The 26,055-nt window shown below is 43.8% G+C and overlaps 1 long non-coding RNA gene across 2 annotated transcripts in view; it reads left to right on the top strand.

Moving 5' to 3' along the window:
* The first annotated feature begins 488 nt into the window (after positions 1 to 488).
* The window catches only part of LOC144220670 (uncharacterized), a 57,031-nt gene continuing 31,464 nt past the window's right edge, over positions 489 to 26,055 (top strand). The window contains exons 1-2 of one of the 2 annotated variants that reach the window (XR_013331817.1): positions 489 to 670; positions 4,337 to 4,441. This is a non-coding gene — a long non-coding RNA (uncharacterized LOC144220670). Of the gene's footprint in view, positions 671 to 1,353; positions 1,406 to 4,336; positions 4,442 to 26,055 lie in introns of those variants that run through there. The other variant, XR_013331816.1, reaches the window with a different exon arrangement.

Here is a 26,055-nt window from a genome sequence, read left to right as displayed (position 1 = left end):
AATTATCTAGTTTAGTCCTAGGAACATTAGAAGAAAGGTTGTGTTAAGATTGGAGTTTTACAGGAAAGGCGATTTAGCTAGCTCAGCTAAATAATTAATCTACGGTCCCCCAGCTTGCAAGTGTTAGAGCTGGCTCTGCAGTCAAGGCCCTTGAACTTCAGAGCCCATGCTCTTAACCCTGCTTGGCCTGGCCTCCAGTCTGTCTGCAGGGCTGCCGGGGGCTCAGCATGTGCCCCGCCCCCAGAGAGTAAGACCACTTTCTTTGAAAGCAGCACTTTGTATTGCTTTTTCTCTTTAATCACCCGCTCTTGAGTGGAGGGTAACACGTGCACTTGTCAAAGGCTATTATGACATATCAGCGGGCGGTGACATGTTGACAGGTTTGCTGGATGCCCGCTGCATGTGCTGGCTAACTCCAAGAGGGTGGGGGCATGTTTTTCTTGTGTTCTCCCTGGATCACTTTGAGCGTGGCACCTCACAGGGCCAGCTTTTAATAAATGAGTAGGTGATTTGATTCTGCATTTTCTAATTAAGTTCAAAGGACAAACCAAAGACATTTTTGGTGGCATAAAGATGGTGTCAGTCCCACTTCTAGCTTTTCTGCCTTATTCAACTGTTCCTTGGACGCCACAGGGATGATGTCTCTGTCGGGACCTCTCCATCCCATGGGGTGAGTGGGGGCTGAGTCCTTTATAGGGGTCACGCTCACAGAACAATAGGGCAGGGGACACCCACTGTGGTCTGAGGCCTGGGGTCTCCTGAGTGGCACTGCTGACCAGAAACCTTCCTCCCTCCTGGTCTTCTCAGCACCAGAATCTCTTCTTCGGTTAAGATCTTGTTTCTGAGAAACTGCTGATAACAACCAAACATGCAATCAGGAAGGAAACACATTAACTTACTAGAAGCTTCTGACACTTGACACTGGGTGGTTCATGACACAATAGCAGGCCCCTGATTTTGGGGAAAGAAGGTGTGAGTGTGGAGGCGGAGGACAAGTAGAGGAAGAAGGCTTGCCGGTAGAGCAGGGATGAACGTGTCATTGTCTGCCTGCTGTGTGGTTTCTGGGCAGTGCCATCTCCCGAGGACCACAGGCCTCTGTTTTGTTTATCCCCGTATTCCCCAGCATCTGGACCAGGGCCTGACATGGAAAAGGTGCTCCCTAAATTGAGTTCTCCGCTGTAGGATGAATGAAGGAGGAAACAGGTTGGCTGGTCCTTGACCATGTCATCATAGGGAGAGACCATGGGAAGGCATCACCAGGAGAGACTGAGTCAGAAAGGGGAAAACAGCACAGACTGAGTACATAGCCAATGCAGGGTGTGGTGGAGGAAGGATGTACACACGAAATCAGGCCCTGCCTCACCCTTAGGGAGCTTCCTGGGCAGCTGGGGAGATGTGTTACATGGTAAGGGCTATGGTTTAAAAATATCATCAATAATGGGACAAATAGATATCATATGCTTCCTGATATGATGCACAGAGAAGGACACATCATCACTTCTATGGTATGCTGGCCCAAAATGCATAACCTGAATCTAATCAGGGGAAAACACAAGAAAAGCCCGAATTCAGTTGCCTTAAAAAATGTTAAGGTCAGGCAACATGTGATCCTCAATGGGACTTGGGGCAAAAAAAAATTAAAAAAGAAACACCCACAAAACTGTTGTTATAAAGGATACTACTGAGATAATTAGCCAAATGTGAATCTGATCTGTGGTGGAGATGTTATATGCTACCGATGTTAATTTCTGATTGTAATTATTATATTGCGGTTGTATAAGGGAATGTCCTTGTTTATAGGAAATGTACAGAGGTATTTAGACATAAAGAGGCCTCATGTCTGCAACTTAATTCTCAAAGGGTTTAGAAAAATGTAAATATGAGAATGTATTGGGGGAGGAGAATGATAAAGCAAATATGCTGAAGTGTTAACATTTGGGGAATCTAGGTGAAAATATTTAGGAAAATTTTTGTACTGTCTTGCAACTTTTCCATAAGTCTGAAGTTGTTTCAAGACAGTTTAAAAACGCATGTGGTTGTGTGTCTAGTCCTGTATGTAGGAGAAGCCATAAAGCATAGTGATTAAGGACACAGGCACCGGAGCCCATTTCCTGGGTCCAAACCTGGCTATACTGTTCGTGAGCTGTGATACTTTTCACGTAAGCAACCTGGGCCTGAATAGTACGAGACAGTAGTGGTGCCCACATTGGTGTTTGTGAAAATTCGATGGGCGAGAACCTGTGACAAACCGAGAACAGTGCAAGCACACGGCAAGTGTGCAGTGCACACCAGTTCTTGTACAACGTAGAGCCATCTACAATCACTAATGATCATTTGGCGACAGGGCATGTTGTATATACACATTTGTTGATCTACTGACTATAAGGAACATGACATTTTGGAGTTTACGAATGGTTTTCATATTTAATTATTATAATTATCCCATAAAGCATAATAACAAGAAAAATTGCCCCATTGTATTGATCTGCAAATGGAGGCCAGGAAAAGGCCAGAGACTTAACCTAAGTCCCCTGCAACTGATAACTGGCATGACTGGGAGCTGTGCCTCTACTGTCCTGACAACTAATCCTGGAGGAGATTCTTTTTTGCAGGTGACACTGATATCACTCTTTGTCACTTTGCCTTCTTTTGTATGCTGAGGCATTTCTGGGGACAGAGTGCCTTCAAGGGCCCTTTTGTTATCCATGTCATTACCTGTTGTCAACTGCTGTCATGTGCACGCTCATGTGTGAGCATGGATTCTCTCAGCAATTGCTGACTGATTCCAAAAAAGAGGTGGCCAGTCGTTAATCCTGAGGCTGAAAAGCCTCCCACTGGCTGCCTTCTGAGAAGCCTTGGGCTGCAGCATCAGGGGAATCTTCTGAATGTCATGTGCTCTGCCATGTCGCAGGATGTGACTGGGAGTTATAGCCCTCACCTGGGTATTCTGGAGCCTGTAGACTCAAGGAGCCTTAAAGTCCCTTCGAATTCAGTCATTATCTCTCTTCTAAACAAAGAAAGAAACAAGCCAAAAACTAAAACTAAACGAAAAACTAAAACCAAAAAATCAACAGTTTTCTGAGGAACAGCCCTCATCTGCATTTCAGAGAACCTAGAAACCGGATTCCTGCCTCCATGGGTCTTATGATCTTCAGTGGGGCCTCAGCCAGACAGATGTTATTACTATAAACCAATCTCTGGCAGCCTCGGGTGGAAAGGGAAGCGCCTCTCAATTTGTCAGGGGTAATGATAACTTCCCTGCGTTTGCTCACTATCTATAATTTGCACAGCTTTATATTAGATCTTTCTGTCGATTCTTACAACAAACATTTGGGGTGTAGGAGGAGGGGCTGCACTTCCCCCTGAGCAGATGTAACACCAGGGGCTCACAGGGGCTAAACAAACAACCCACGGGCCAGGATCCCTGGTCTTGATCCAGGATCGCTCACTTACACTGGCTCTCTCATCCTTACCTTCCTGTTTTGGAAGTTATTTTATTTTATTGACATTGCCACTTATTAATTATCTTCATGTTTATTTACCACCACTCATTCATTGCAGCCTGCCTCATCTGGCCATCCTTGCAAGCATTTCTGGGTTATCTCACCAGCTGAGTCTAGAGGTACCTCAGGGGATGCGGAACCCTTTGACTAGTTGCTTGAAAAGAAGAGAAAGCGTGAGAGTAACCGTGCAGTCCATATGGTCCTGAAACTCATTATAGAGCCTAGTAGAAGTAGTGCAGAATGTCAGCTGTGGTTTGGAGTTTCTGTATATGAGTCTTCTCCATATGCGTATCTAATTAAGAGCTGGGAATGTGTTCATCCGTTCAGTTACAGTGAGCATCAATAATGGCCCAGGTGCTAAGGTTTCCCTTCCTACCTCTTCATCAAGGTGAGGCTGCACATTTTAAGCTAATCAGTCTTAGGATGGAAGTTAAAGACCCAGGTTCTAGGCCTTTCTTCACCATGACCTTTTAAGATCTGTGAATTGCAGTAGGGCTCATCTGTTGTTTGCACTTCCTACTGTATTACAATAAGAAAATAAAATGTATTCAAAAGCCTTTTGTGGATTGCACAATGTTTCTTGAACCTAAGATGGTTTTATGATTATGATAATTCCAAAGATAAAAGCTGCTTCTGTTATGTGTCCTAAATCCTCATGCATGAGAAGAGCGAGTTCAGTCAGTAGATTAGTAACCAGCCTACGTAGAAGTATGTGAATGAATGAACTGAAAGGGGTTGTAAATTACATTTATACAGTGTTTGTATTGAATCATGAAGTTTATTCCCATAAACATTTCATTAGCAACGACTAAAATCACATGTCTTTATTACAGCTAACATACAGAAAGCCTTCTACTCCTGTTTATCTTTTAAGACCTGGCTCAGTGGGTTACCTCCTCCAGGATGTCTTCTTGGACTCACTGATCATCCTCAATCAGGTGGGATAAAATGACCCTGCTCCGCTGCTATGATACAGGGGCCCGTTTCTACTGCACGTTACCGTGTTGTGATTACCTGTGCTCTCACCCTCTAGATTCTGTCTTTCATCTTTGCATGCTGACTGTCCAGTGCAATTCCTGGCATGTTATTTTTGCCTTCGGAAATGTTCTCTGAATGAATGACCAAACATTTACCAGTTCAAACAAGGCTTGGCTTGTAAATACAATGGGATTGAGGTCAGGGAGATGTGCTTCACTTTTTGCCATAAAGGGCTTACATATTGCACACGAGAACACGGTGCCTCATGATTTTTTAACCTCTTATGTGATTATCCCGGCAAAAACCCCTTGGGCTAGAAAGGACTATAATGGCCTTGGTAGTTTGAGCAGCTTAATATTTTCTTTACATCAAGCTTAGCCTGTTTTCATTATAAAAGAATTGACTGAGTTCATGTAAGGCAGGAAGAACAGAAGATGTCCTCTTCCCCTGAAAGTCTTCAAAATGCCTGCCTGGCCTTGAGAGATTCCCACCAGTGCACGCAACATGAGGAGTCAGTATGATATGGACATATTTGTACATTTTAAAAAAGATTAAATGTGATATAGTACTGGAACTGAGCATGGGAGATTGAGGCCCTAGGTATTACGCTTTCCCTTGCTACAGGGGATGGAAAGAATATTGTTTCTCCTTAAAATGATTTATTTAAATGGGTAGGCTAGAATTCTACTTAAAACCCAGTGTCTGAATGCACCTGTTTAAGTCAGCTTCTTGTTCTCCCAGGTATTTAGGCATTGAATTTTCCCCATTAGGGAAGTGATTGACACCGTGGTCCTTACAATAACACATGATTATAACTCTGCAAATGGCAATTACATTCAATGGAAACCAGATGTTGCATGGAATTTGACTCTCTTGGTTTCTTGGTGAAGTAGATGAATTTGTAAAGTAGAAAACCACAATCATTACTCAGATGGACTATACATGAATTAATGACATAATATCTAAATCATATATGGTTGAAAATAATGATTAACTTAAACTATCAAGATAAGCTAATGAAAAACAGACTCTTAAAAAATTAAAGATATGTTTTCTTCAATATATATTTTATCAGCATGCTAATAACAAAACCAGATTTGTTTGCATGTGTCTTCAGCCCCATGTAAAAAGAAAATATTTAAAAAGAAGAGCTTCTTGGTAGTTAACGTTGAGGAGAAAGTGAGCAATTATGATGGTTTTTCTTGGCTGGTGACTTTTTAGAGTGTCTGAAATCAATCTTTAAAAAATATATTGTTGTTAAGGAGAGCTAGCAATGTTTTATGCTGAATTACACAGAGACAGTATATTTTTAAGGACACATTTGGCATGCAAAGCATTCGCTTTATATGCCTGTGCAAAGCATAACCTCTCAAATAAAACTTCTTTTCCTGTCCCATCTCTCTCCAGTGCCTGTGTGCAGATGTGTGCACACATGCACGCACACACATGTGTACACACACACACACACACACACACACATCAGTGATGCCTCAGGCCAGGAAGGCAAATCAGCATCACTTTTAAACCTGCACTGTCCCTTGAAAAGCTCAACCTTCGGTTAGCAACCTCCTAAGTGGTTAAGTTTGCAAACCTTGGCCCATCATTTCCACTGTCATGAATTCTCAATGACATCATCACTGTAAAATTAGGAACTCTCTTTCTTGTCCTGCAGATGTGAAAGTTTGACATTGCATTCCATGGTCCCGTGCCACATTTCATCAGCGTTTTCCCTTTGCTTTCTCCAAAGCCTGTGGCCGCATGTGGCGTGTAGATTGCCAGTGCTGTTTGGGATCTCATATCAAATGCTGCTACCTAATCCCAGGCGGCCTTCCACAAGCCCACACCTGCAGCTCATTGAATCCTCCTGGAGTACAAAGGGCTGATTTACAGCACGAAGGATCCAGGCACTGCTTGCAGCTGGGGCTCCGGCAGGAAAAGGAAGTTGTTCATCATCTTGTGTGCATTTCATTAACAATAGTGTACCCGATATGTAGCTTATAGAATAATTTCAAATCACTGACAGAGAGCATTATGGCATTTGGCACTACTAGGAAAAATACTTCGGGATGGGCAAATTACACCTGAGCGTGAGGTTTCTATGCGACCCTCTGGAACCGTGCACACTGATTTATACCAGGTGGGTTGACCTTGCGATATTTTCTGATTCGTTGGGCATTTTCCCATTTCTCATTTCTTTTCCTTTGTCTTTGAAGCAGCCCCGGAGTAGAGTTGGGATATTCTTAGTTTTCTGTTCTTTTCACGTACCAGCGACTGGGAGCTAAGGATAACCCGTGCTCAGCGTGGTGTTTCGAAGCCAACCACAGCCAACAATGTCTGTATTGCTGGGAGTGCCACAGTAACATGTGGCAGCATGTCTCTTTCTCCTTTGAGTTCCGACAGCCACAGAAATGAGGGAGTCCCAGTGAGGCACTGAGTCCCCAGTGCTGGCTCACCAGGAAAGAAATGGAAGATGCTCATACCTTCTTCTGCCTTGTTGGGCTGTACTTCCATTTTACTATTGGCTTACTATCACCCCAAAAAAGCCTTCCTGGTGGAGATGCCATGAAGGTGATGAGGAGGAGTTCAAATGAGGAGACAAGTAACAAGCAGAGGAAGACTGCCGTCCTGTACTACGGTTCCCACGGCCCTCTGGATGCCTGCTGGGCCTGTCTTCGCTGGGGCCAGCGTGGCCTCCAGGTTGGACATCTCACCTATTTACTGAGAAGGCTCTGCCTTTCCAGATCTTTCCTGGGAGTATCTTGCAAGTCCCAGTTGATGAATTTTTTTTTTTTTTGAAGAAGTGGAAAGCCTTAGAATCTCAAGACAAAAAGGCCTCAGGAACTCTGTCTCTGGGTTTGGGGCCAAGCCCCACATAGTAAGGACAGCAGCAATGTGCAGAAATGTCAGGGCTTCTGATTAGTTTATCATGGACATTTAACTTCGGCTTTTTTATAAAGAAGGACAAAATCAATAAAAATCGCCATCCTCAAGGGAAAGGGAGCAGGGGAGGAAAAGCAAATTTCTTTTCACTTTGTAATGGTAAACAAACTCGGCTCAGAGCAGTATCTGATGTGGCTGCATGGAGCCTGGTTTCCAGTTTCTCTTGATGTGTCAAATGTATCCCTTATGTGAATCATGGTTTAAAAATACTTTTACTCAGTGGGTTCAGGAAATCAATAAGCTTTTATGATTCTTTCCTTGCTTCACATAATTTCTCATTTCAAAAGAGATGCTGGGTATTCCTTTAAGATGTTTATATATTATGCATTTTAAAAACTAACAATTCTTCCAAGGGCTTCCCAAGCATTGTTGCTGGAGTGGTGGGTTTTTTTCTTCCCAAGCTCACTTACTCTTTCTTTCGTTCTTTCTCTTTCTTTCTTTCAACATTAAGCTAATGATTATGGGGCTTACACATAAATTGAAGCCGGATTTATAAAATGCAATATAAAAATCCTTGGGAAGGAAGATAAATATAACAAGCTATGAAACTGCGTTAGCCTCTTCCAGTGTTGGAATGACTACAAACGAGGAAATTAATGACCAGGATGTGTGATGTTGCCCAGGTTAGGAGCTTTGGCCCCCAGGCAGCCTGCCTTAAGATGAGCTGTCCTGCATTCCTTGATTTCTCTGAAATACAAATCTAATTGCAGATTGGAACATATCCATTCACTTAGTCTGTAAAAATAATTTTCCCTGAATATTTACCCAAAGCGCATTATTGCTTATACAGTTGTGAAAAGCATTTAGCACTTTATAATCCCATATTTGCTCCTATGTGGGCCTGGGAGTGTACTCTCCTTACAGAATTCACAAATGCCTAGAAGGCTAACAATTTTTACAAAGTGTTCCTCATGGAAAACATCTGGAAGGTTTCCAGAATGGCATTCCAGATGTTATAGTTTTAGCAGTCACAAAAGTGCACTGCACATGCTGTGTGTGCGTGTGTGTGTTTTTCCTGGTTCTACATCCTATGTTACTTACACTTACCCGGGCCTCTTTGCTCTACCTCTGGAACATTTTAGGTTTGAATTATTTAATATTTCACTTCTGGACAACTCTGCTTTCAGGGCAATTACACATCTGTAAGGAGGGGAGCCTGATGTAGACTACTGTAACCAAATATGCACTGGGAGAAGGGATTTTTAATTGGTATTTTAAAATTGATTTTTTTTTTTCTCTGTGGGGTCAGAAAGAAGAATAAACACTTGGGGGAGTAAGGTCTTGATGAGTCTCCCATGCCGGGAGAGAGCTGCCCTCCATCCCTTTCCCAGCTTATACTGTGCACAGAGGAGAATGCCCCTGTTTCCCGCCCTCCCCAGCTGCAGGGTGCTGGGTGGAGAGTGAGGGGCAGAAGTGAGTGTCCAGGACACAGGATGCTCTCCTTTCAAACTGCTAAATGCTGCTCAGCTGGGGGGAGCTGTAGGCAAGCATGAGATCCATGTACTGCTCTTGTCCTTTCTCTTCTCTCTGTTCTCCTTCCCGCCTGCCTTCTAGATATGGGCCCTTTCTGTAGCAGTCAGCCCCAGGGAAATTAATGGCCCACAGAAATTCAGCCAAGAGACTGGCCTGTTCTTAGAACCAGCTTCTTGTGAGTCCTGGCTGACGGAAGGTCTCCTTCTCAAGACCAGGGTAAAGATGACAACAGGGAAGAGGGGGAGAAGGAAAGATTCGGTCATGGGCCAGAATAGAAGTAAGCCATGATTCAGGCAGCCATCGTGTTTTACGTCTGTGAGTTACTTTGAATACGCGGGGAGACAGATGAACAGGGATCCACCTCCTTAACAAACCAACCAGACATGATGAGAACCTCCTCTGAACTAAAATTTTTGTCACACATTACACTGAGCCAATCTTGTTTCATATTATGAGTTCCTTGGGAGAGTAAAGAGAGAGCATACTGGCAAGAAAAAGGCGAAGCCAAGGATGGGTAGTGGGGACAATGGCGTGAGTGTGATTAAGGTTGGGTCTATACTGGCTGAAGCCACAGAGAGGTGGGGACCAGTGGGAGGTAGGGTACATAAGACATGTATGAGGGACATACAGCGGAAATGTCCCTGCCACCCCAAGCCTGTGGTGACATACATATGGCAGGGAGTCATCAGGAGGCTGGTATGAAAATGGCAAAGGCCATCTTGTTCCCCTGTCTTCACTGCTGGGAAGGGTGTTAGCTCTAGGTATTTGCCCCAGGAAATTCCTCAGGGATTCCTGCTTAGCCTTGGCAAAGTCCAGAATCAAGACACCTTCAAATGAAGAGGACCTATTGCTCCAGAAGGATCTGGGCTCCCCCTGCGTGGAGTCCAGATGATGTGTGGGACCTGACCTCCCATCACCCCTTGGACTCTGGTTTCCATAGTTACCATTGGCTCAGAAAGATGCTGATCCTCCTGTACTGTCCTGGTTGCTGTGTCCTGGGCAGACCAGAACAGTTGGTTATCCTAGTTGAAGCATGTCCCTGACTTTATGTCCATGTACATTGGAAAGGTGGTNGGCTACTGCAGCTGGAGAGCCTGTTTAGAGCTGGCTTCTGGGTGGCATCTGGAAGACTTGCCACACTGCAGTCAGATCAGACTTTGAGTCTTACTTTTGAGGGGGGTGGGTGTGTGCTCCTCCTGAGGGTCCCCAGGAAGCATGGACATCTTAACCTGAAAGCCCAATCCTTCCGTCTGCCTCCGTAGCCTCTCTGCCTGCCTCTGCCCAGGGGGTGCCCAGGTAGAGACCTGCCTTAGGAAGAAGCCAAGAGGGTGCTGTGACACAATGGGGGAAACACAGCACCAAGGCTGAGATGGAGTCTCGCTCTGGAGCCCTTTCACCTGTGGGAGGTATTTAATGTCTCCATTTCTTCATCTGTAAAATAGCGATAGTAATTCTTGCCTCTTAGAGTTATTTTTATAAAAGCTTAGTGCTGTATTTGACATATATTGTTAAAAAACTTTTTTTGTTTCTTCTCTGCCTCAGGGACATTCAGAGTGATCATCCAAAGTGAAATAAATGTCATTGTCACTATAATGGAAGAAGTGGTCTATGATGGTGACCCTTGAAGCATTTCCCATTGTTGTTCCTTTATTTTCCCTGGGTCTCTGCCCCTCTGCTCTCCTGGGTCACTTTCTACTTTTCTGACTCACCAGTCTCCTCCCAGGGCTGTGTCCCTTATAGCCCTCTTTTTAAACTTGTATTTTTTTAAAGTTTTAATTTATTTCATAGAGACAGAGAGAGAGCACAAGCAAGGGGGGAGGGGCAGTGAGAGAGAGGGAGATACAGAATCCCAAGCAGGCTCCACATCGCCACCATGGAGCCTGATGTGGGGCTTGAACTCACAAATCATGAAATCATGACATGAGCTGAAATCAAGAGTTATGCTGTCCATGATTCTAAACTCCATTTCCAGAGTCAATCTCCTCTCTGGTGGCATCAACAGGGCTACCAAGGCTCCACACCCAGTGTCTCACTCCATTTCTACTCATCATTGCTGCCTGCACCACATATTTTTATATTAAAAAATAATATAAAAAATATTTAATCTTTAGAATCTTTGTCTTTTCTGTGTCTCTGTCTTTCTCTGTCTCTGTCCCTGTCTGTCTGTCTCTCTCTCTCTCACACACACACACATACACACACACCAAACTTCAATTAATCAATAGTCAACTGAAATTACTTTGTATATATTTTTCAAAACCAAATCCATTCTCACAGCCTCTCTCCTGATCTGTTTAAGTAAAATCCTGTAACAGATTTTTCTTACCTCTAATTCCGCACCTCTCCAATTTACCCATACCCCTCAGTGAGATCAGTAGTATCTTTTTAAAACTCACGTTGTGCTGTGATACTCCATAACTTAAAAGCCTTCAGTATACCCCCATCGCTTTCAAGTGAAGCCAAAATTGCTTAGCCTAGCACTTAAGATCCTTAGCATTTGGGTCATAATCTCTCCAACATCATGTCCCTCATTCTACTTCTGTCTCCTTTTCCTCTTTTGGTGCTTTATAGAGACATTGTGTGCCTCTGGTACTTTGCATATGTTGTGCCTCCAGCTTTCACTGACTCTCTGTCACCTGTCCTCTAACACCCAGCTTGACTTTACCTCCTTTGCTTAGACAAAATGAAAGCTATGGCATTGTGTGCTTTTGTGTGTTGTAGCACATGACACCCTGTGATGGTGGTTCTCATCTGTCACTCCAGTATTCACTGCCTTGTTTGGACTGTCTTAGAGCAAGGGATAGCCAGTTGAACAAATGAACAGCACCCCAGTGATAGATGGCTGAACTGTCATGGACACTATGGTCACAAAGACCAAGTGCCATGAACTGTGTCATTCTAAGGGATTTCAGGAACTGATCACAGGAAAACTGGAGTGGAAACTCAACTCTTCAGTGAAGAGCTTGGGGTCAGACTCAGGTGCTGCCTGTAAAGAAGTTCTGGAGGATCATAACTTCTCCCTACCCTCTTGAATGAGCTCTATAGTGAACTTTCTGTGTACAGAATCCTGCCTTCTTGATAACTCAGAAACTCTTTTCATTATAGGTGGTTAGTAGGCAGTAAATAATGAACTGGGAAAGTTGAATTGTGTATAAACATGTTGATGTCACCTTGATATTGATATTGATATGACCTTGAAGCAAGGTTTAGGAAATTGTGACTACAGGTCTTTTGCATCTATCTTGGCAGTTTTAAGAATTTTAATGACAAAATCCAATTCTATTCCTATACTTTCTGTCCTGAATTAATAGATTTGGAGTGCTAATGTGACAGACAGACAAATCTGTGATGTAGAGATGAAGGTAGGGCTAATACACAAACAGTGTCAGAGGCCAAACCAGTAGATTGACATTATCCCTTTAGGTGATAGGTGATGGGGATGAGGGTATGACGAACTTCAGTGGGGCTCTTTACTTTGACTCTGGTTCATCTGGTCATTCCAGGAACCCCGCACTGTGTACTGAACAGCTGGAGCGTTTACGTGGAGTTCAGTGACACCACTACCGACCGGCGACCAATGTAAAGCTCAACTCCTCCAATGTGTCAACACCCAAGGGCACTTGACCAAAATGTAAATGCTGAAATTGACTGGGGGTGATATTCTGCCACGTCTGGAATGTAGCCCAGACCTTACAATATCAGACTGTAGTTCACTCTAAGACCTTATCTATATATTGATGGCAGTTTGAGACACTTGATAAAATCAATGTATCCAATAGTAAATTATCGACTTCTAAATTTAAGGATGAGCATGCATTTCCAAATTATACTGCTTGCAGAAAAAATAGGTCACAGTCATCAAAGACGGAACCTATAAATTGATGGGAAACAGCTTTGAGATACTTTGGTAGACCACTTTAATTTATTCTATTCTCTGGGAATAGATATATAAACATAGATACATATATAGATCAAGATATAAAAGNCCAAATTGGGTCAGTTGGGTCACCTTAGAATATTTTCTTCTTTTTTTCTTTTTCAAGATGTTGGTGTTTTGTGTGGCTTGTATTTGGACCAATTCTCTATTATTTTACAGTCTTCTCAAATTGTTTGTCCATTCTCATAGCTCATGTATACGCACGCACACACATACACACACACACATATATAATACACACAAACCCCAACACCTTCTAAGTGTAGGGCATGGAGCTAGGGGTGTACTATGAAAGTGGTAACCCCTACAGGCTTACCTTCAGTACAGGAAATGCAAGGCACACCTCTGGCTCAGCTGGAATGTTTGTGCTCTTTGAGATCTAGGCTTGACATACCTCCTGACTCCCATTTTGGGAATTCTAGCTTATGAAAGTACAAATACCTCTCCAACTTTTCTGTCAAGTCTTAGGGCCTTGTTGTTGTTGTTGTTGTTGTTGTTTTAACTCATAGTTTTTTCTCCTTCTAGAAATCTGCTTCCTTGTATGAAAACTTTGTCCTACATTTTTTGATAAGCCATTAAAGTGATTCATATACTGGTGTCTGTGGACCATACCTTTGCAAACACTGACATAAGGTGATGGAATTTGCCTTGTGTCTTGCTCCCAAATGTGCATATCCAGAGATGTTCAGTGGAGCTGAAGAGATCACTGTTAAATACAACTTTCCTTCTATCAACCTCAGCTGTCATTAGTGACCTCCTCTCTCCCTCGCATTTTGTTATATTTATGAGACAAAGGAGTGTGTAAATAATACCAAAGAAGTTTTTTTGTTGTTGTTTTTTTTTCTAGGAGAGAGAGAGAGACAGCATGAGCAGGGGAGGGTCAGAGAGAGAGGGAGATACAGACTCTGAAATAGGCTCCAGGCTCTGAGCTGGCCATCAGCACAGAGCCCGACGCGGGGCTCGAACCCACGAACCGCGAGATCACGACCTAAGCGAAAGTCGGACGCTTAACCGACTAAGCCACCCAGGCGCCCCCAAAGGAGTTTTAACAGGCAAGTCATCATCATAGGAGTTCAGAGGATGGAGAAACTGTATGTTCCCAGAGCACATGAAAAGAATCTGCGACAGCTTCCTGAGAGGTGGTGAAACCGAACTCTGAGGAACACACAGAATCCATCTAGAAGGAGGGGAAAGGTCTGGGCAGCTCTAGGGTGCACAGTATGAGCAAGAGCTCGGGAGGGGCACACAGGGGCAGCAAGAATAGGATGTGGTTGAGGGCCCAGAGGACACGAGCCCAGCCGGAGAGGAGAGCTCTGGGTACCAGGCTATCAGCAGAGCTTGGAGGGGAAACATCATCACTGGTAAATTCATAAAACATATTTTCTTTTTGAATGAGTGCCTCCCGCATCTATGGACACAATAGGAATGTACATAATGACTCCTCAGGGAGGGTGCTTTCCTGCTTAGTTGATCCACAGCGCCTGCTGTTCTGCTAGGAAATCAGTAATACCTATTGACTGACATGTTTTGTCCGGTTCCCCCAGGTCTTCTTTAAAGGCTTCTGAAAAGACCGCCTTTCTTCTCTTTCTGACCTCAGTGCTCCCTCACCTCCACCTTCCCGGCTCCCAGTCCTTCGGAGGCAGTGATTTCCCGTCTTGTCTTCCTCTGGTTTTGTTCCTTGTGAGCTTTGATTAGGGGTAAGCCACAGAGCAGCCCCCTCGGGCCGCTGTCTTTCCTTCCACTCTTCCCTGAGCTGGGGCATCTGGTTCTCATTCTCTTCTCCATGCAGCGGCCTGCACGTTCACCTTGCTCTGTTTACGTATTTGTTGCACAGCCTGGTTGAAACTCAGCGCTCCTAACCGGTCTTGCCCCGCGTGATCTGAAGAGAGCTGAACAGGTTCAGAAGAACCTGAGTATGAATTAAACCATGCCTGGAGCCATTGAGAGGCAAGCCTCAAGCCCTTTGCAGGAGTCGGGCCTAACCTCGGTCTGTGGATGATCTTCGTGGAGTCTGCTGACTTCTGAAAAGGGATTCAAATTTGGGTATGGGCAGGTCCATTCTTTTGAGAACAGAATCTGAAGCCTTTAAGAGATTCTCAAACAGACCCGGGACCTCAGTGTTCTACCATCACAGCTCTTTCTGTGTGGTCGTCTGTAGCAATCCTGTTGTTACTAGGATGGAACCAGAGCTTTAGAGAGGTCAGTAGTTGCCAGAATCACTAAGTAGTGTGCGCAGGAGGCACACCAAGGCAGTCTGAACGCTGGCTGGGAACCACCATGCCGCCCCACCCCCCCAGTGTGGAGGTGGGTCTTACACTTCCTAGAGCCCCTTGTCTCTTAGACTGCTCTGGGGTGCAGAGGAGGCCGGGTGAAGGCCACGTGGCTTCGGTCAGGGCCTAGAGCAGTGAGGGTCGCCTAGAGCAGGTTTCCTCATACCTGGTAGAAATAAGAAGCTCCTGGACGGGGGAACCTGGGTGGCTCCGTCGGTTAAGCATCCGACTGCGGCTCAGGTCATTATCTCACAGTTTGTGGGTTTGAGCCCCGCGCCAGGCTGTGTGCTGACAGCTAGTTCAGAGCCTGGAGGCTGTTTCAGATTCTGTATCTCTCTCTCTGACCCTCCCCTGCTTGCGCGCTCTCTCTCTCTGGCTCTCAAAAATAAATTAAAAAAACATTAAAAAAAAAATGAAGAAGAAGCTCCTGGGCAGCTTGTGGCATGCCCTGATGCCCTGGCCACACCCCCAGTTCAGTGCTTTAATTGGACCTGGAGGTAGGACTCAGCACAGTAGTGTTTACTCTACAGAGGAGGGTTGACTGATTCCAGGGTGCAGTCAAGGTTGACAGCTCTTACCTGGCAGCCCCTGGCGTGGTGATGTGAAGCTGTAGGAAACCCCTGGTGCTGGCCCCAGCAGAGCCAGGAAGGAGCCAGTGCACGGCGGGGTTTCCCACGCCCTGGGCCTCCTCAGCCTGGGTTCTCCAGGACTGGCCTTTCCTCCTCTCTGCTCATCAAAGCCTTGTTCATTTTTCCAAGCTCAGTTCCTGGGATGCCACGAGCCAGAGCTGCTCTGCCGCTTGCTGCTGCTTTCCTGGCACTGTGCTTCGTGCCCTGTGGTTTTTCTCCCGGTGCCCCTACAGGCCATATTTGCCTCCTCCCTCATGCTGCCCTCCACCCCTCCATGTGCCTGCCATCTGCAAATGTTACCGGATGGAATAGATGAATGAGCGAATGAACGTGTGACCTGGAGGATAGCCCATGTTTCTTATCCACCCTCTTATCCCCAGCATTTTAGATTAGCGTCCCCACAGCAGTCATGGCAGCCTTTCAGTCTACAAAATTAATTTCTCGCACAGTCGCTGGACCAGGATGTTTTCCTCGGGTTCTTGCAGCTCTCCCGGTGAGGGAGACATGATAAGGGAGAGGGACAATATTAACTCTATCTAGCTAACCAACTTCTGATTAAAGAGAATTGAATTGAGCTAGTTTGTTTTGGAGAGCTCAGTAGTTGTTGGCTGCTGTTCCAAATTTACCTCTCCTAATTGGAGAACATCTTATTATGTCTTACCTGCACAAGGGGTGTGCTACCTGGCCCCTGGCCAGCCCAGCCCTCAGAGCCTGCTTCTCCAGCCTCAGTAGTTCTCATACCCTTGGGCATCTTTGTATTGTAATGCTTTTGTCATGAGTTTTGGGCCGTAGATCACCCCCTTGCATCTAAATGTCCCAGTGTGTTTTCATATTCCCAAGGGGTTGTTTTGAGTGTGTCCAAGTGCACTTCTTTGTAATTCGTGGTATCAAACAACAATTGGGGACACATTGGAGGTGGACAGGAAAAAGGTGATACTCTCGTAGAAGGAAACAGAAAAGCACAGGACTTGGGCTAGAGGCCCAGTGAGCCCCAGAGAGGTGGCTCCTTACTGAGGTGGTTCTTCCCCTGCTTGGGGGAATTAAGTTTCACAGTCTAGTGACTGTCACAATCAGAAAAAATGGTAACAGGGGGTTAGTGTTGGAGATCATCAAAGCCGGCCTCCTGAACTTGACCTTGGAAGAGAAGATGCTCTCACAGGGTCAACAAGAGAGGTGCTGAGCTGGTGCTAGGACCCCAATTCTCGTGGAATACACGAGAGGACAGGACTGACTCCTCCGAGTTCCAAGTGAGCAAGGGCTGTGTGAAGGGGGCCGCTCTGCCAGTGTGCGACTGACCGAGGGGGCCATGTCACCAGCTCATTTTTACATTGGTGGAGCTGCAACATAAACATAAACTGCAACAATGTAAAACTGCTGAGCGCTCTTCTGAATTTTCTCACACACAGCCATCTGAATTAACCATGTTTTGACATGGAATAATACTCACATTCGGAGTACTTCCAATAACTGGAAGCAGCTTTTTTCATGTAAGCCTTAGTTTCAGTTAATAACACCACAATAATAATGTTAGTAATAACATTTATTGAAAATCAACTGCACTCCCCTGCTCGGTGCTTTGTTTATATTCTTCTGTTTTACTTTGCAACAGACCCTGTGAGATGTTTTCCCTAATTCACATGTAAGGATGTTAAGGTTCAAAATAATTTGCCCAAGACCTGCCTGATTTGAGAGTGTGTATTCTTTTTTTTTCTAACTTTTTTATTGTTATACAATTGACATGTAACATTATATTACTTTCAGGTGTACAACAATTTATTATTTGTGTATATTGTGAAGTGACCACCACAGCATGTTTAGTTAACATCCATCATCACACATAGTTACAAAAATATTTTTTTCTTGTGAGAGTTTTTAAGATCTACTCTCTTAGCAACTTCCAAATATATAATATTTGTGTGTTCTCGATTACCGCTTTGTAACACCTCCTTCAACCGTCTTCTCCACTATCATCTGGGATGCAGAACTGAGGCCTAGGAGACATCAGGGAGCTTGCCATTCCTTGAAATTTCCTGTGGCCCCTCCTGGGTTAGGGTAAGTGCATTGCTGAGAGGTACCTGCCTTCCTGGGGACTATCCTAAGGTCAGCCTTGAGTTTTTCCTCAGTCTGCAGCAAGCAGGCACTAAAGAAGCTGTTTTGTTTTTATTTTATTTTAAAATATTTTTCTCAAGACATTTATAGAGTACTTCAAGCAGAATCTTCTGGACAAGAGGTTAGGGTGTTTGGGTCCCCATTTTCCACTGAACTGATGAATGAAATACACACATTAAAAAAAATACCTGTATACACACACACTAGAAACCGGGGATTCATGCTGTAACACTGAAGAATTTGGGAAATAGAGATTATAGGGTTTGGACTGAAAAGAAGGCTACGTGGAGAATCCTGTGTCAGAGCAGAGTCTAGGGAATCATGTTGTGGTGACGCAGGTAGGAACTCAGTGATAAACCTGACCTGGAAAGAGGAAGCTGCTGGTGAAATCAGGCTGCAAGGGCTTTCAGTGCACATTATTCGAATTGTTCTTCTGTGAAAATGTAGGATTGATTCCCCCAAATTTGAATTGGTGAATTTCATTGCTGGCGTTTTGTTGTGTGATTAAAATAGTTTTTAAAAACTATTACCTAAATATTAAATTAATCAACACATAAATATTTATGACTTTCATGATTGTTATTAATTTTCAGTATGAAAAGTATTGCTTTACTCATTTAATATTTTTTGCCCCTTTTAAATGTTATTTCTAATCCTGCTCTAATTTTGTTTGCATTTGCCTGATACATCTAGGTAAATTCTTTTGCCTTTAACTTTTCTGTGTCATTTACTTTGTTGCACTTGTAGGGGATATATCATTGTTATGTTTTCTAACTTGACCTGAGAAGGTCTTCTGCTTTTTATTAAGAGAGTGTATCCTGCTTATGTTTACTGATATAACATGATCTTCTTCCATTAATCTGTTGTGCTTTCTCTCAGAGGTTTTATGAGGATTAAGTAAGATAATAACTATAATGTTCTTAACACAGTATCTGGCACATATTCAGGACTTTTATTTTTACCTACCATACCAATAGAGGCTCAAAAAAATATCTACTAAGCACTCATTCCTGATAAAGCTCTTTTAAAACTTAGGACAAGAAAGATACATGTCTATTTAATTTAAAAAGCTAGTTAATGCAAAAACTGGGGTCACTGCTCAGGGCCTCTGGACTCCAGGACCTGGGCTCCTAGCTAGATTGTCAGAGTTAAACTATGCAGGTGGCCCGTGTATTATTTAGTCTATTTCATTTATTAAATTTTTCAAATATCCTTCAGCGTTTGTTTTATGAAACCACCATAACACATAGTTTGCCTTATGGTAACTTGTGCACATCTTCCTCCTTAGAAACACCTAGCAACCATATTAAAATTCCAGATTCCTGGGCCTCACTCCATACTACTCAGCCAGAGTTTCCAGGAGAAAAGTCTGGTGATTTTTTTTGAAAACAAACATCCAAGGTGGTGTTATTATTAAGGAAAATTGAGAAACACTACATATCTAGCACTGGGATGTTGAGACCTTATTATTTTGGCTTTGTTTTATCCGATGTGTTTTATTTTATCTGATGTGTTTGTTAAAACATTGAGAACATGGAATCGTAGGCTCATCCCAAGTCAAAGCAAACAGGACATTAAAATTAATTAGAAGCATCCTTTAAAAAATGCTTTAAAGGATTCATATATCACCAAGGTCTAATAGTCTTCTTACAGAGAAACAGAAAAATCATTACTAGTAAAATCAGAAATAAGACAAAGTTATCACAGATCTCCCTCAACTTATAATGAGGCTATGTCTCGATCATACCAAACATCATAGCTTAGCCTCACCTATCTCACGTGCTCAGAACACTTGCATGAAGCCTATGGTTGGGCAAAATCATCTAACATAAAGCCTATTTGATAATAAGGTATTGGATATTTCATGTAATTTATTGAATACTGGTACAAAATGTGAGAAACAGAATGGTCATAATGGGTGCAGAAGAGGTGTCAGCATATCCATTGTTCACCCTCATGGTCACGTGGCTGACGGGGAGCATTCCCACTGCCCAGCATCATGAAGGGATTGGACATCTCACCAGCCTAGGAAAAGATCCAAATTCCAAATCCAAAGTACAATTCCTACTGAATGCATACCACTTTGGCACGTTTGTTTAGTCAAAAACTCATAAGCCAAACAACTGTAATGAGAAGTGGCCTGCACGGTGCAAGTCTGACCAACGAGCCGCAAGCTCAGGTTCTGGAGTGCAGAGGCCTGGGGCAGGGACCTCGACCCTCCTCTCACCGGTGCCTTCATCATTGGCACATTACTGTTCTGCACCTCAGTTCTCTCACCTCTATCACAGGGATAATGACAGCACCCTCACAGGATGCGAGGATTAAGTGAGGTGATGCCTACCACGTGCTGGGCAGAGAGCGTGGCCCACTAGTCAGCACTTGCCAAAGTCAGCTTCTGAAAATGCTCAGTCATGTGCAGATGAGGAATTTTCTCAGAGAGAGTGTGGACTTGACCCAGGCCCCTGAGTCAGTGCGCGGGAACTCTGGCTTTGGGAGCCAGCCCAGTGCAGTTAGCACTGCCCCACCTGCCACTTAAACCTGGGCTCAGAAGAGCCAAAAATGAGAAAGAAGCAAACAACAGAAACAGGCTTGATGTCCAGTGTCGGCTGAACTGCCCACCCCGCCAGAAGGTGAGCACATATGCTTCCTGACCACAGCTCTGACTCTCACAGTGACTTGGGGAAGAATCTTCTAGCACCTTCCACCTCAGTAAGGGCAGCTTCAGAACAGATGGGAGAGCATGCCCCACAGACTCCCTCCCCCAATCCTGGCCTTCTCTGCTCACAACTAACCTTTAGAAGGAAACAGTGGGTCTAGACATGGAATACAAAGCCACCTCTATGTGGTGGCCCTTTGTGAGGTGGATGGCGATGTAGGTTTGTTCTCTAGCAGTGATGGTTTGAACCTTTCGTCACCAAAACCACAGTTCAGGCTTGGAGAATGTAGTGGAATTAATTCTGTGGGTCTCAGCTCAGAGCTTTGAGCACCCTTCCTTCATGTAACAGAATCACATTCCTTTTCCATTTGGTAGCTGACAGTCTTCCCCAGGGAGGCTGGAAATGCACTGATATGGAAATGTGAACATCTCTGATTTTTTAAAAAAATGTTTATTTATTTTTGAGAAAGAGAGAGAGAGAGAGCGCAAGTGGGAGAGGGGAAGAGAGACGCACACAGAATCCGAAGCAGGCTGCAGACTCTAAGCTGCCAGCACAGAGCCTGACACAGGGCTTGAACTCATGGACCATGAGATCATGACCAGAGCCAAAGTCAGATGCTTAACCAGTTAAACCACCCAGGTGCCCCCGGAAATGTGAACAGCTCTGAATGGCCTGGCCTATGGAAGGCCATGGTGGCCAGGTGGTGTCAGGAAATATCTGTCAGGTGAATATCTGGGTGGACAGATGGCTCCTCCCAAAGTTTTCCTGCTTTGCTTAACATGCGTGGTTTTTACTCCCACTCAGGTATAAGGGACATCTCACAGCTGCTGTCATGATGAGAGTAGTTCAGAAAGCCTTCTGCCTCCGTGGAAGCCAGCAACGGAAGTGAAGGCTCCATAACCCCTGGGCCCCAGAGGTTCTGGGTTCCAGCCCTGATTTACCCCAGTCGCTGTGTAGCTTTGGGCACATTAGCTCAAGCTTCAGTTTTTTGTGGAAGGCAGGTAACAGTATTGCCTCTGCATTCTCACTGGAGGCTGTAGTGTATCCTTGACCATTCACATGGAAGCCTCACTGAGAGCACAGTTCAATTCTTATTCATGCCTCTCTCTTTGTGTTGGACACTGTTTAGTGTATTTTTGTGGAATGAATGAATAGGTGTATGAAAGAGCACTACACACCCTCAATAACCCATTTTAAATGATCCTTTTAAATCTCTGTATCTCCTGTTATCCCATGGCTTGATATGGGCAGGGAGGGCATCGTATTCAGCATTGTACCGCTACAGGAGGGCCTGGTGAGCAGAAGGCTCTCAGCTCATGGTTGTGAAATTAGTGAATGTTGGGATAGAGATGATCCTATTCCAGAGAAGCCCCAAAGCTCCAACTCCTTCTCTTGCTAGGTTTATTTACTCTGAACATCCCCATAGTGTTAAATGTATTTCAGTTCACTTTATCTGTGTGTCTCGTCTCTTCCGTAAACTATACAATTCCAAGAGAAGAGACACTACTTTCTCTCTCGGCAGTTGTCCTGGCCCCCAAAGAGAGATGCCTTCCACCTGGTGGATGGAGCAGTTAGTACAAGCCTGGCTGATTGCGGGACCAATGAATACTTTTAAAAATAACATTATTTTTTCTTATTATAAAACACAAGTCATGTTAGAAGATTTGGAAATTAAAAATATTATAATGAAGGATATTTAAAAATACCCTACTCTAACCCTCCCACCCAAAGATTGGCTATTTGAGATTTTCCATGAGAGAGAATTTCCATTATATTTGTGTTTAGCAGGATAAAAATAAATAGAAGAAACGACTCAGTTCCTTACGGATATTTCTTCAGTGTAAGAGAAACTCCTAAATCTCTTCTTGCTTTCATTTTCTCTTTTTCTAAATATATAAACATGAAGAAGTTGTTCATGTGTTTTAATACATCTTTGATGGGCATGTATTTAAGTGCCTGGTTAGTAACCTGGTTAGTAAAACTTAGTCAAAGGTTAGAAGACACATCAAAGTCTAAACAAACAAGCAAGCAAGACAGTTTTTCTTTACTGAAGTAAATGAAAGTATTTATGCTGTTTTTTATGATTATTCTTCAATAAATAGAGAAAAGCTAATCTGTAATAAAAATATTCCATAAAAGTGACAAAGCACTTGAAGAAGATGAACAGTCACATTATGGGGACAACGGGGAAGTGTGGCCTGTCTCTGTTATAATATCAAAAGCATTCATGCCATCAGAGAGCCACCATCCTTTGTTTTCTCCTTGCTTCCAAGTTATTTGAACAACTGAGTTATAACATATTTATTTATGCTAGCATATATTAAATACTCAATCTCTACATGCCAGAAAGTGTCCTAAACTCATAGCACATTATAGCTTATTTTATCCTTACAACTCTAGTACTTTGCAGATGAGGAATGAAGGAGCTGAAGTCAGTTTGGCTAAGATCGCACAGCTAACATGGCAGAGTGGTTTTTGAGGGAGAGAAGGCTTCTCTGTTCCACCTTTAGAGAGATCATCTACTTGAGCCATTTTGCTTCTGGCTCAGGAAAGTGAGGCCAGAGCGGTTGAGTGATAGTTTCTCAGGCAGTTATTAGCACAGCTGGGCTAATCTCCACGTCGTGTTCTTATTCCAGTGCTCTCTCAAGAATTCTGACTTTGGTTTCAGTCACATTAGTTAGCCTGGGACTAAACACCCCTGGCTGCCAAGTCTATGTCTTTGGACCCATTGGGGATGCTGGAATTTTCTCTCCTCAGTTGCGCCACCTTTAGTAAGTGCTGGAGCTCCTGGACCAGTGAATCTGTCTGTGATATGCTGAAAGCCCACACTATCAGGTGGTAAGTGATCAAAGGGTCAGAAAAAAACAGAGGTTCAGATAACTGCTGGTTGCAGAAATGCAAGGCAGCACCACGTGAGAAGGTGCAGGTGGCCATCCGCCTTCCAGATTCACCAATAGTCACATGGAGTTAGAACCATAGGTGAGAAGGTTCTGGAAGGAAAACAGCTACTGTGTTTTCTTAGGCAGATCACTGATGCCAGTCAGCACGTGTGGGCACAGACCACGTGCTAAGCCTTAGAGAGCACGCTCCTTTGTGTCTTCATTTTCAACACCAGCTCCTTGTTGTTTTTTAGCAACAGTTTGGTAGTGTTCCTCAGGTTTCAGCCTTTCAACATCTGAATGTCATTCCTTTGGCTAACCGATTTTTTCCCCCTCCACTTCTTCACTTGGTGATGACAGGAGAAACTGTTAGTTTTAAAAAAGTTGATTTAATGGTCCACTTGCAAGAAGCCACATAGCAACCAATCTGTTCTTAAGATTGGGGATTTATTTGATTCATCTTCTCAGATGACTTATTGAAATTGTCTTTAGAATGTGTCTAAAATGGATGTTGTGTGCTCTGCTGATGGCACCAGACCCAGAATTTCCATCCAGGTATTTATTTAATTGTCTCTTCTAATTCTCTCTACTGACACTCATCTTGAAGTTTACTTTTGCCATTTTGTTGAAATAGCGCTACACCCCTGCCCCAAACATTTAACTCCTCTCAGATAAATCTAAGCCCAACCCTGAAATTCCCAGGTTGGCCCTAAATCAATGCCAGACTGTATGGTATGTTAGTAATGGCTCACACTTCAGGGAGAAGAATTTTCATGAGTAGTTTCAGAGATGCACATAAACGCAGCAGACAGCACACATTTAGGCTGCAGCCATCACTACTTAAGGCAGGTAGAAATGGTACAGTGGCTAGAAGAGAGAGTCGTTATTAGGACACAAAATGTACATTGGAAGTACGTGCTGGAAAGCCAGAGCCTCTTCAGATTTAAGCTGAACTCTTTAATTACATTTGGATTTGGTCCTAAGATGAACATATAAAGATTCAGGGTCTTTTAAAGGGAAGGATGGTGTCCTGGGGTAGACTGTTTCTTGGGGTTTTGTCCATTAGTAGACTGGCTGCTCTTCAGAAAGGAATTCTCCTTGGTCCTGTCAAACAGAGCAGAAGCACCATCTTCTCAGGTGTGTGGAGGGAAACTTCAGAAGGTATGGACAATGGGTCAGCCTTTGCTTTCCTTGTTGTTAGAACCTATAAGACACAATCAAGCATTATATGAGGCAAACTTGGGAAAATGGCCTCTCCTCTCTGTGTCTGTTTCCTCCTCTGCAAAATCAATGGTGCAGAATAGAGATGCTTCCAGAAATACTATTCTATTCTCACTATTAGTTCTGTACTAAGGTTTTAGAATCATAAAGCTGACAGCACCTTAGAAGCCACCTGGTCTAACTTCCTGGCTCAGTCAGCCCTTGCTATGTGCTAAACCATGCAAAAACTTAGTGGGTTAAAACAAACAAACGGAAGTGTTATTTCTCATGATTCTGTATGGCCAAGCAGTCTCTCTTCCGCCTTTTCTGGGCTCATTCATGATGGATTTTTAGCTGGAGGGTCAGCTGGGCCAGAAGGTCCAAGATGATTTCATTCACGCATTTGAAAGTTGGTACCGGATGTTGATCGAAAGGGGTCCTTGTTCTCCATGTGACCTCACACCCTCTAGTAGATTAGATTGTCTTCCTCACAGGGCAATGTCAGGGCAGTTCTAAGAGGGAGAAGGCTGCAAGGCCTCTCAAAAACCCATCTCAGAAGTCACACAAGGTTGCCTTCAATTCACTAATTGTGATGAAAATGCAGGTGTGCTAACTCCCCTAATCTAGTGCTGTGTTCACACTGCTCCCCAATGGCTATTGTGAAGTTCATTCATCAACCACAGTAAATATTACTGGGCATGTCCTACATGCCAGGAGCTGTGCTGGGCACTTTGGTGGATTCACAGATGAATAACAAAGCATGCCTTTTCTTTCAAGTAATCTATAACCTATGCCTAGCATGACATTCAAAACAGGTTAAATGACCACATTTTAAATAGGCTGTGACCTGTTTCTTGGTCTCTCTAAGAATGTGTGTCATAGGTAAAAATAAAAGCCTCTTCTTATCTTAAGTTCCCTGGGCATTTCCATATATTATTACCAGGACAGTTGAAGTTCTTTTCCACTTTCCACAGTCTCCTCCACAGTACGTTTAATACACGAAGAAAGACAATATCCAAATTATCATAAATCTGTCGGCATTCCATTTCCGAACAGAGGCGAATGGAGCTTCCGTGTATCTGAAATGTTGTATGTATCTGGATTACCGTTTTATCCTTTAATGGGGTAGACCTCAGGGTCACATTTTATTATATGAGTCTTAAAAACGTAGAGCTGAAGTTTCAGAGGGGGCATAGAGAGGTGACCTGAGTCAGGGTGGGACATTAACCTTCTGACCTCGGAGACTGGCGGATCTCAAGCAGCTCTGCACTCCAGAGGGGAGGTTGTTTTGGCAAAAGGAGGCAGGCCAGATGCCCTGGTGTTTCATTTGAAACTTTGAAAGGTTAAACTTAGGCTTGCCTTTGCCCTCTAACCTGCCAAGGCCACCCCACAGCAAAGACCACCTTTAGAGTTCTCCACTCTTCCTGTCCTTGGACTTTCATTCCACTCCTCCCTTTCAGTCACCTGATGGCCACTTGTC

Source organism: Crocuta crocuta, unplaced genomic scaffold (genome assembly GCF_008692635.1).
Source record: "Crocuta crocuta isolate KB4526 unplaced genomic scaffold, BGI_CrCroc_1.0 scaffold129, whole genome shotgun sequence".
Lineage (NCBI taxonomy): Eukaryota > Metazoa > Chordata > Mammalia > Carnivora > Hyaenidae > Crocuta > Crocuta crocuta.
The sequence above is the reverse complement of the archived record's forward strand: the minus strand, read 5'-3'. Positions and strand labels throughout refer to the sequence as shown.